The following is a 12,760-nucleotide window of genomic DNA, read 5'->3' as shown; positions in this document are numbered from 1 at the left end:
TGCCGAATCTGCTGCGCTGCCAAACCCGTGCTTGTGACACCTTTAATGCTCTTACGAATCAAGAACCTATCAACCTCCACTTTAACTGTAACCAATGATTTGTCCTCCACAGTAATAAATCCCCCAGATTCACCAAACTGTGGCTAAAGAATTACCCCCTTATCTCTCCATTAAAGGGTCATCCTTCTATTCTGAGTCTAGTTTTAGATACCCACAGAAAAGGAAATAAGCTCTCCACATCCAGCAGGCTCTTCAATGCCTGATAGCTTTCTATGAGATCCTCTTCCATCTTCTAAACTACAGCAAACACAGCCTTTAACAACCCTTCTCATACATTAGGGGAGTGTGACACCATCTAGAAATTAATATCTGGATCCCTTTAGAATTGATGTACAAGACAATGCTTCCTGTAAGTGGCAACACAAGTGGATATAATGGTAATGAAAGCATTCAGTACATTTGCCTTCTTCATTCTATATGTTGGAGACTAAACCTGACAGGACATTTTGTAGATTTATAACATTTTGGCTAGGTTACATTTAGAACATAATGTGTACAGAATATGACCAATTATATTTTATTGGTAAAGAACACAATGACAAGAGAAAAAGATGTTTTATTTATTTAGCCCTAACCCTAACCCTGTTAATTGCTATAATAAAAATCCACATAGACAGCATTGTCCCTGATTACTTGCTCACAGCTCTTCACAAGTAATGATTTTTATTTGATTTGGAGTCATCACTGTCACTGCCCACTAATGTCTCAGTGTGTTTCCACATTCCTGAGTCAATAGATTACTGATCCAGTCCCATTCCAGGCAGGGGAGCACAGGATCAATGATGAGTAACTTACTGGAAGTAATTATGTGAGAGAGGATTTACCTGAATTTGCAAAGGCAAGATCTGATTTTGGAGAGTCAACATGACTTTGTGCATGGGAAATCCTTTCTCAAACAATATGACCAAACGGACTAATGAAGACAGGGCAGTAGAGTTTAGCACATGCAATTTAACAAGGCCTTTGACAAGATCTTGAATAGTAGACTAATCTGTAATGTGAGATCACATGGTAAGATAGCTGAATGGATACTGAATAGGCTTGGTAGAAGAAGGATTGTGGTAGTGGGGTGTTGGTTTTCTGACAACATTAGACTTCATCACCAGTGGTGTGCCACTGGAATTTGTTAATCACTGTCATTTGTCATTAATATTAATAATTTGGAATGAAAATGTAGGTGGCATGAGCAATAATTGGTGGATGACACTGTAGTGCGGTGGACAATGGAAAGAGTTGTCAAAGTTTACAATCAGATCTGGAAAATGAACCAATGTTCAGCCCCATTACTCTGTGCTAGCAGGGACCCCAACCTGAGCCTGTCACATCTCACTGCAGTTGACTCAATGTGTAGAAAGAAAACTCATGCAAGCCATTAAAGTATGCAAATTACATTCAGAATTGAGTCACAAACACAAGGCCAGACATCACTGGAGCTGATTCAGCAGACTGTTAATTGTAGGTCACGCCCTCTGTTCAGGACAGAGAGAAGTTAGCCTTGTGAAGTGTCAAGCTGAACAAGAGGCCTTTCTCTCGCCTACGATGGGCATTCCTGTACTCAAGAAATGCTGAAGCTAATGGTGACCATAAGACAATGGGAGCATAAGACATCGAAGCAGAATTAGGCCATTTGGCCCATACAGTCTGCTCTGCCACTCCATTGTGGCTGGTTTAATATCCCTCTCAATCCAAAACACCTGCCTTCTCCCATAACCTTTGATGCCCTTTCTAATCAACAAATTATCGAGCTTTGCTTTAAATACGTCCAATGACTTGGCCTCAACAGCCGTCTGAGGTAACAAATTCCAGAGATTCACAACGTCTGGCTAAAGAATTTTCACCTCATATCTGTTGTAATGCACGTCCTCCTCATGGAATCCTCCTCATGGAATGTGTGGGATTTCCATGGCTGCTTCTGTTTTCTCCCAAAGTCCAGAGAGGTACCAGGTAGGTTAATTGGTCATTGTAAATTGCCCTGTGATTGGGTTAGGGTGAGTTGGTTTCAGAAACATAGAAACAAGGAAAACCTAGAGCACAATACAAACCCTTTGGTCCACAAAGTTGTGACAAATATGCCCCTACCTCAAAAATTACTTGGCTTACCTATAGTGCTCTATTTTTCTAAGCTCCATGTACCTATCTAAAAGCATCTTAAAAGACCCTTTCATATCGGTCTCCACCACCGTTATCGGCAGCCCGCAAAGTTTTGTTAAGGTTTGCTGGGCTGGTGTGTCTTGAAGTGTCGGAAGGGCCTAATCTGCACTCTATTGCTAAATAAATAAAATTAAATGACGTTGTTGTGTTCTGAGACTGTGCCCTCTGGTCCTGCACATCCCCACTATAGCAGAACACCCTCCCCAAATCCACTGTATCTCAGCCTTTCAGTAATGTTCAGGTCTTTTTGAGATCCCCCTCATTCAAATTCAAATTCAAAGTAAAAATGTAATATCAGAGTACAGACAGGTCACCACATGCAGCCGTGAGATTCTTCTTCTGCGGGAATACTTAGAAAATCTACAGTACAGTAATTGTAAACTGGATCAATGGAAACAAACTGTGCAAACTCTAACTTTATTGCCCCCAAACTTGGCCACAAAGCCATCAATACCAAACCATTGACATAAAACGTGAAAAGAAGCCATCCCAACACAGACCACTGTAGAACACCATGAGTCACTGACAGGCAAACAGAAAGGAACCCTTTATTCACACCCTGTCTCCTATCAGTCAACCAATCTTCTATCCCTGCTAGAATCTTTCCAGTAATACTGTGGCTTCTTATCTCATTTTGCAGCCACATCTGTGGCATCTTGTCAAATGCCTTCTAAAAATCCAAATAAGCAATGTGTACACACTCTCCTTTTTCTAACCCGCCTGATATTTCCTCAAAAATTTCCAACAGATTTTTTAGGCAAGATTTCCCCAACAGGAAAGCATAATTTATCATGAAACTGCAAGCACCTAAAAACTCATCCTTTGAATTGAACTCCAACATCTTCACAAACATGGAAGTCAGGCTAACTGGTCTATGATTCCCTGCCATTTATCTACCTCTCTTCTTAAAGAGTGGAGTGGAATTTCCAATTTTTCAGACATACAAAACCATTCCAGAATCTAGTTATTCTTGAAGAGTCACTACTAATGCCTCGACAATCTCTTCAGCTTCCTCTTTCAGGCTCTAGCTTGCAGTCTATCTGATCCAGGTGACTTATTTGCCTTCAGGCCTCTCAGCTTCCCAATCACCTCACCCTAGTAACAGCAGCTACGCTCACTTCTGCACCCTGACATTGCTGAACTTTTGTCACACTGCTTGTGTCTTCTTCAGAGACAAATTATGCAAAATACTGAATAAGTTTGTCCTCCATTTCTTCGGCCCTCATAATTACCTCTTCAGCATCATTACCCAGTGATCTGATATCCACTCGTGCTTCTCTTTTACCCCTCATATCTCTGAAAACCTTCTGTCTCCACTTTTATATTGTTGGTTAGTTTTCCTTCCTATTTCATCTTTTCTCTCCTTATGGTTTTTCTTGTTCCCTTCTGTTGTTTTTAAAAGCTTTCCAATTCTCTAACTTAACACAAATTGTTTGCTATATCATATGTCCTTCCTTTTATTTTTATGACAGTGCGACTGTCTAACGCCACAACACCCATTCCAACAAAATTAATGCAGAAGCAAGAAGTATGAATGGAATGCTCTCAATTTGAAAGTTTAATTAAAGGATGTGGATGTGCATGTGCAAGTTCAACTGTGTTTGAGATGTTCCACATCTTCCAGGAGGAAGTGCCAGACTTAACTGTTCTCTGCACGTTATTTCTACCTGATGGAGGCTGCAATGTGCAGCTTCAACAAATGCAAAGAAATTCCTTACCCACACTAGAAGTATAAGAGCAGCAGTAGCAGAGTAACGAAAATAAATATTTAAGTGTATCCTCACTTGAAATTTGAACTTACCGGTGCCATTGATTTTCGGTTCATAATGACAGAACTCTGCATTGTTGAAGATTGTCACATCTACCATTCCACTGGATTTTTTTCCAAGGCTATTCGAGGCTCTGCAGTAATATTGATGGGTCTGGAGGTCTGAGGGTTGACAAGGTAGAACCAGTTCATTGGTGTCTGAGATCTTTCGGTCCATAGTTGAGTTTTTTACATGCCATGTGTACTGAATGGGAAGGGATCCTTGGAGAGACTCACAGGACACTAACACTGCGGCCCTGAGATGTGAGACATTTGCTGGTGACAGATATCGAAGCACAGGAGCAGACACGGGTTCTGTGGAAAGGAATTCAACAATCAGACACTGAATAAACATCTGAAAATCAAATACACTACTGACACTTTATTAGGGACACCTGTTCACCTGCTTGTTAATGCAAATCCCTAATTAGTCTATCATCTGGCAGCAACACCGTCCATAAAATCATGCAGACATCATCAAGAGGTTCAGATATTGTTCAGGCAGAACATCAGAATGGGGAGGAAATGTGATCTTAGTGACTTTGACCGTGGAACATAACTTGGTGCCAGAAGGGAAGATTTGAGTATCTCAGAATCTATTGATCTCCTGGGATTGTCATGTACAACAGTCTCTAGAGTTTAAAGAGAATGGTGTGAGAAACAAGAAATATCCAGTGAGCAGCAATTATGTGAACAAAATACCTTGTTAATGAGAGAGGTCAGAGAAGAATGGCCAGACTGGTTCAAGCTGACAGAAAGAAGACAGGAATACAAATAACCATGTTTTATGACAGTGGTGTGCAGAAGTGCATCTGAACACACAACACATTGAACCTTGAAATGAATTGGCCATAGCAGCAGAAGACCATAATGATAAACTCAGTGGCCACTTTGTTAGTCATAGGAGGTTCCTAATGAAATGGCCACTGAGTGTTTAAAGACACAACTTGTGAGTTATCCATCAAATGTTTCGAGGCTTTCAGGAGAAAATGAAATCATGACTGGGTTCAGTAACCTGCTGTAGAGAGAGAAACATTTGGCACTGATATTAATGCAGAGAGAGTGAAGGATGGACAGGGCCTGGATAAAGATCTCATAATCTGTGCTGAGACAGAGCAGGAGGAGGAGGCTGCTGTTCTTCAGACACATCCACGAGATTGGCATTTCTCCACTGTACAAGCTTAACCCTGAGATCAGCACATCGTCACTTCCCAGGACATCTAATGCACTGACCCTTCCCAGAGGAAACATGGATGAGACATTTACTTTACAGAAGGCAGAAAGTCAATCACTGAGAAACTTACCATTAGATACTTGTAAATGTATGTTAAACATTGGATCAATATCTGGTATTGCAATTCCACAGCTGTACCATCCTGTATCTCCAGAGCGAAGATCCTCTATAGTAACACTAAATATTCCCTGTACCGACTTATCTGTGATTGACACTCGCCCACTCCGTCTGTGTTGCCCTTTTGTTTCCACCAAAACGAAACATTGGATAGTCCATCCAAGGCACCAATACTTTATGCGCGAGCGGTACTTTGCTTCATAGTGACAATCGATTGTGATCGCTCTTCCCACAACTCCTTTTACATATTTCTCTGCCCACAATGCACCTGAAACTGAGAGAGGCATTTCCAGATTTGAGGTAAAAGGAACAACTTAAGTAAACAGACATCTTTGAACACAACTGTAAAAACATGTCCAGGTCACATTCAACACATGTGGCCCATGATGCCACAGCCACTGATTTTGGTGTGAAGTGCAGTCACTGCTGTTACTGTGTCAGTGCTCTCTCCCCTGTGTCACTACATTGTGGGTTCACTTCCCACTCCAGAGTCCTGAGCAGAAACCCAGGGCTGACCTTCCACTGCAGTACTGAGGGAGAGCTGCAATTCTGAGTTTTCAGTTAACACTGATCATGTTAGTCTTTCATATGTACACAAAGATACCAGTTAACTTATTTGGGATGGATGGAGCTGCTGTACATAGAGGTTTGTGTGTGTATGTTTCTTGTATTCCAGGGTTGAGTCGGGGGTTGGTAGGATCATTTGAGGTTACGTTTCAATTCTCTCCATGATGCCAATGACCTGAATCCTCCTCACTTACAGACAAGTTTATAAGCTACAGAAAGAAACCCATCATGATGTTTGAAACTGTGACCTCTGGTTCTGATGGAAAGTTTATATTTTGTACCTGTCACGTATTTCTATGTGCAGTTAGAAGGTGGTGCAATAGTGGTCATTGGTACTTTAGTGTCTAGAAATCCAGGTGTGATTTCAGTTTCTGCTGGGATAAATTGAGAATTTAAATCTAATTAATTATTTCTGGAATTAAAAGCCACATGTCAATAATGATTGAATACCAGACTGTCAAAATCCCATCAAGATCAGAAAGGCCTTTAAGTACAGACATCTCTCACCCCTACTCACCCTGGTTTATCTTTGACTGCACATCTAGTAATGTTCTTTACTAATTGCCCCACTGAAATGGCCCAGGGAAGACACTGATATCAAGAGAATAATGTCAATTTTCATAGTGATTGTTGCAGAGTGAGATCAGATTTCAGCAATGGTAGTCCTGATGTTTCCACTTAACAGCCTCCAGGACTTTTCTCCGCCTGGACATTTTCTTCCTGTTGCACAGACGTGGTGGTGGATCAAACCCAAGTGCTGAACACGGGCGCGGATGCTGAGGAGGGAGACGCTGCCGTCGTAGCGAGCGTGGGAAGGGTTCCAAGGGGGATTTTTCCCCAAGTCTTGGTCTTGGTAGATTATTCCAGGACAAGGCTGGACTTAGAACTGATTGCTCCAAACACCATGGAGTGAGGTTACTTGTACACAAGTTGATGAACAAACTGGCACCTTCTAGTACTGGTCACAGGACTCTTATACTACTATTTGATGGAATGCAGTTGTTCATAATTATTGCAACCCGGGAATAGATTAGGAACTAACAAGGTATTAAAGGCCAAATTCCTGACTAAGCCAGCCAGGTTCCAGAAGGGACCATGATACTTCCCCCACTTGGCTCCACATTATTCCCCTTTTCTCCTTATCTGCTTCCACCTCTCACACACCTCCAAACTCCACCCCTTTTCCTCCTCATTCTGTTTGCCGGTCGTACTTCACCCCTCCTCAGTCCCGACCACCTAGTGGACCCAGTCGCATGCCTCCCCCTCTCCTATTTACACTGTCACCCTCTCCACTCACACCTGATTCAGGGTCTTGACCCAAGTCATTGACAATTCCACTCCCACTGACAGAAGCTGCTTGACCCACTGAGTTCCTCCAGGAGTGAACTCTTAACTCCAGTTTCTGACATCTTTCGTGTCTACAGATATTCAAGTACTGTTCTGAAAATAGTGTACGACACCCAAACCAACACTGATTATGCAAACGTCCAGCACAATTTGTCACTCACCAGGTAGGAAACCAATCAGAATAATCAATGTCCACATCGTTTTACTCGCAGAGACCCAGCCAGGACCTGTCTGTCCTCAGAGAGAAATAACTGTGAAATAAAAATGAGGAAGAAGGCAGCAGGAAGTTTGATCAAAAAACCAAGGGTGATGCAACCGGTGTGTGGTACGTGAGAGTCTGGAAAGCTTTTGGCTATATTTATCAAGATAGAAATACTTGAACAATATCTAAAGACTGAATGAAATGGTGAAAAGAGTTGAAATATTGGACACAAGCAACAGCAGATGTTCTAATCTGAAAGAACAGTAAAAGGCTGGAGGCGTCCTGAAATGGGATTAATCTGAAATGTTGACCACTCTGCCTCCACAGATCCCACATGCCTCCTGAAGTTCATCCAGAAGTTTTATTTTTTGCTTAAATTAAAATATACTGACTGGAGTTTAGCAGAATGAGGGGGGATCTCATTGAACTTGATTGAATATTGAAAGGCCTAGTGAGAGTGGATGTGGAGAGGATGTTTCTTGCAGTAAGTGAGTCTACTACCAAATGGCACAGTCGCAGAGTACATGAACATTCCTATAGAATGGAAATAAGGAAGAATTTCTTTAGACATAGAGTGGTGAATCTGTGGAAATCACTGACACAGATGGCTGTGAAGGCCAAGTCATTGGATATATTTAAAGTGGAGGTTGATAGGTTTTTGATTCATAAATGCATCAAAGGACACAGGGGAAGGCAGGAGAATGGGGTCGAGAAGGTGTAATTCTGAGCGCATGACTTTTGGGTCTTATGGTCTTCTAATACAGGCACCAGTCTGGTGAATCTCTTCTGCAACTTGAATTCTTGAATGCTCATTGATTGTCCTATACCAGATGCCCTCTTTAACACCTACTTTACCATGTCCCTCTGTTCTGAATCTCGGGGAGTTATGGACTTGCACCCCAGGATTTGTACATCGTTCTGGACTTGCCTTGATAATACAATCAAACACAAGGAAGACATGACGTGAGTCCTGATGAAGTGATTCAGCCTGAAAGGTCGATTGTTTACTCTTTTCTACAGATTCTGCCTGGTTGGTTGAAATCCACCAGTGTTTTCCCTGTGTTGCCATAATTTTTGAGAACTTGCAGCTGAGGAGGGAGCAAAGTGGGAAATGGGTGTGATGTAGAAGGGGCTTTTCATACAAACTCAACATTCATACTTGGCTTCATTCTCTCTCCTCTTTGAACCTTGAAAGCTCATCTCTTCTGAATTGTATTCCATCTGTCAGTGCAATTTCGAGACCTCTAATGGGATTTCACTTTGCTTCAGTTAGATGTGATGGGAAAACCCACTGAATGGAATTACACATTCACACTGGTGTAAAATCCACATCAAATCCACTCTTAACGGAAATCAACTCCATTCGACAGTAAATGATCTGTGTGAGTAGCCAACTCCTGTAGTTTTTATTTCCCACAGAATAATAGAGCACTGTAAATAACACACACAAAATGCTGGTGGAACACAGCAGGCCAGGCAGCATCTATAGGGAGAAGCACTGTCGACGTTTCAGGCTGAGACCTTTCGTCAGGACTGTAAACAGACAGCTCACACTTGTCAAAGGAGAGAACATTTCTATCTTTCCTATCTCACTCCCATGGTCTCTCTGCCACCTGAAACTGCACACCTTTGCTCACCTTCTCAGTTGCTAGCTTCACAATATCTCTGTTCACCTGGTTAGATCTTTCAATGTTACTCTAAGTGTGATCTATCCAGGTTTACGCTGTACGATTCCCTGGGGCAGATGAAGTCTGAGTAGGGCTTCAGTACAAGGGAAAACAAGTCTCAGATGTCACACATATTGGAGAAGTAATTCAGAATCAAATCTATGAAACCTTGACTATCTAAATCAATTCCATTGATGCTGCCTGACCTGCTGATTTTCTCCAGCATTTTCTATGTGTTGCTTTTGATTTCATTGTAGTGTGAGGATTGAAGTGATCCAAGAGTGTGGCTGATTTATTTTAGTTGCTGACTTTGCTTTTGTTTATAAATGTTTAATTTCACATTGTATAAAATAGATAAATGATAAAATAATTCAGTATGCATGGAGAGCTTTTGTTAGACTTGTTTTAGGGGAAAACAGTGCAGTATATCAGCCGTGAATGTATATCTGCTTAAATTCTGTACATGTATAGTATGAGTGCTATTTCTATTGTATTAGTCACTGCTGCCATCTGTTTAATGTTCACCTTTAGCAAAGGATGTGGTTAGAACTTCTGTCTTCTTTATATGTCTTACCAAACATAATATAGAGAAGTGTAAACAGATGTCACACATTGAGGGATCATTCCTGTCTCTACATTCAGACATGGCCCATGTGAGGAGCGAGAGCCACTGAAGTGGGTCGATAGTTCACAGACTTTTATGTGAACAGAGATAGAGGATAAAAAACAATAAGCACAAAGCCAAGCAAATGAGAAACAAAGACAACACTGCGCTGAAAGGAATAACTGAGTGTAAAACGTATACTGCTTGTCTTCAGAGTCAGTTGACCCGATAGTCCAATTTCTCTGGCTGGGCCGAATGGAAGCAGGCAACGAAACGTTGCTGTGCTTTTCTCACGTCTCAACAAGCACTACGATGAAAAGAATGGACTTAAATGCCATCACAATTAAATGATAATTAACTGACACGTGCATATTCACCAGCACCACTGCTATCTCTGCTACGATGCTGAATCCATGTTGTGACAGTTCTGGTCTCTTCCTGCATTGCCCCATCTTGGAAAACTTCTCAACAATATGCTGATGAGAACAAGGGCAGAGATATCTCTGCCAACACAGATGCCTTGTGCAGGAAGGCACAGAGTCGAATGTACTTCCTAAGAAGGTTGGCGTCATTCAATGTCTGTAGTGAGATGCTGAAGATGTTCTATAGGTCAGTTGTGGAGAGCGCCCTTTTCTTTGTGGTGGCGTGTTGGGGAGGAAGCATTAAGAAGAGGGACGCCTCACGTCTTAATAAGCTGGTAAGGAAGGCGGGCTCTGTCGTGGGCAAAGTACTGGAGAGTTTAACATCGGTAGCTGAGCGAAGGGCGCTGAGTAGGCTACGGTCAATTATGGATAACTCTGAACATCCTCTACATAGCACCATCCAGAGACAGAGAAGCAGTTTCAGTGACAGGTTACTATCGATGCAATGCTCCTCAGACAGGATGAAGAGGTCAATACTCCCCAATGCCATTAGGCTTTACAATTCTACCGCCAGGACTTAAGAACTTTTTAAAAGCTATTATTAATGCTTTTTGAGATGGTGATTTAGATGCATATCATATTTTTTTTACTGAGTTAAGTATTGTATGTAATTAGTTTTGCTACAACAAGTGTATGGGACATTGGAAAAAAAGTTGAATTTCCCCATGGGGATGAATAAAGTATCTATCTATCTATCATATAAAGCATCTTCAGCAATACATTTTTGTTTCAGCAACTAGATCAATAAACAATAACAATATAGCAAAAAAAAGTGAAAAGGCCATTGTGTTTAATCTTAATTCCAGTCCTCTTCACACCTGTAAATACAAAGGTGGGATTGAAAAACGTTTTCCATTCTGTTGTTGAGAAGTTATCCCAGAGCTGTAGTGTTATAGGTTATTGACCGGACTGGACTTGGGATATGGTGAACTGTATTGAGCCCCTTCTCTTCAAAAGGATGTGCTGTAAATGGAGAGGGTCCAGAGCAGTTTCCCAAGAACAACCCAGAAAGGGTTAATGTATCAGGAGTGTTTGACGGCTCTGGGCCTGTATTAGCTGAAGTTTAGAAGAATCGCAGGGAGGGGAGGGTTCTCATTGAGGCCGCTTGAATAGTAAGGGGACAAAAACCTCGATATAGTGTAGGGAGAGGATGTTTCCCATAGCGGGAGAGTCCCTGACAGGAGGCTGCTGATATGTGGAATTCATTGTCACAACGTTTGTGGAGGTGGGGGGGTGAGGATGTCATTTGGTACTTTGAAAGTGCAGGTTTATAGGTTTTTGATGAGTAAATATATGTCAAATTTATGGGGACAATAGGATTGAGGGGCATAATAAATCAGCCATTATACAATGAGGAGCAGACTCAGTGGGCTGAATGGCCTAATTCTCCCCCTATATCTTATGGTTTGAAGTGATTGGACCATGCAGAGGGAGAGTGGAGCAGTATGTTTACATGAGGCATACATTGGTACTTCCATTTATTCTGGTTTGTAAGACAAGTAAAGAGCACAGAAATTCTTATGGTACCCTTTGAGAATTGCTTTGGGATTTCCTGGCACAGGGAAAGTTTCTCTTTCAGAATTAGAATCAGGTTTATTTTCACTGTCTTCTGATGTGAAATTTGTTGTTTTGTAGCGGAGAAACACAAAGCAAGTTCCTTCCCTCAGAACATTAACGAGCTCAGGTTTCACAAGTCAGATCACTGCTTCTGGCGTTATCTGCAGCTGATCAACACCCATCAGATAACCCTGAGCTGAAGAGGTCAAGAGCTCCAAGCAGACTCTGGTGTTACTGCTTCACATCCTCAGAGGGCAGGTGAAGGATATGATGTGACGTTCCTCCTTGTGAAGGGGGCATTTCAAAATTCAATATTGAAATTAAATTTATTATCAAAGTCCATATATCTCGCCATATACAACCCTGATTTAAATTGCAAAAATGCAGTTCACGTTCTCTCATTTTCAAGACCCTTTATTACACATTCATGGGTGACAGTCACAGATCAGTACTGAGAAAAGTTACGCCTTCTATTTGCAGATTCACACCCTGATGACCGATGCAAGCTGCAATAATTTGCAGCTCACTCATTTTATTCAGCACCAACTTTTATTTCCATTGCTTGACTCCTTTACGACCTTTGTACAGTGACCGGAAAATGTCATTCTAGAGTCTCTTTCTCACTCCATTTCTACAAAATGCATTGTGATAGGTCAGTAATCATGCACCTTATCAATGTTCAAAATCTACCTGGTAAGTTTATAATCAACTACATTAATGTCAGCATATCCTCCCCTGGGATTCATTTCCTTGCAGACATTCACAGTGAGACAAGGAAATACAACAGAATCAATGAAAACAACACACAGATATGGAGAAACAAACAATGTGCAAAAGAAGACAAACTGCACAAATACGATAAATAAATAAATATATAACACCGCGAGCGTGAGTTGTAGAATCCTTAAAGGTGAGTCCAGAGGTTGTGTTCAGTGATCATTTCAGTGTTGGGGTGACTGAAGTTATCCACCCTAGTTCAGGAGCCTGATGATCCTGAACGCATTGACATGGGACCTGAGGATTCT

This window comes from Hemitrygon akajei, chromosome 27 (assembly GCF_048418815.1).
Source record: "Hemitrygon akajei chromosome 27, sHemAka1.3, whole genome shotgun sequence".
In the NCBI taxonomy this organism is placed as follows: domain Eukaryota; kingdom Metazoa; phylum Chordata; class Chondrichthyes; order Myliobatiformes; family Dasyatidae; genus Hemitrygon; species Hemitrygon akajei.
This window is presented reverse-complemented; position numbering follows the sequence as displayed.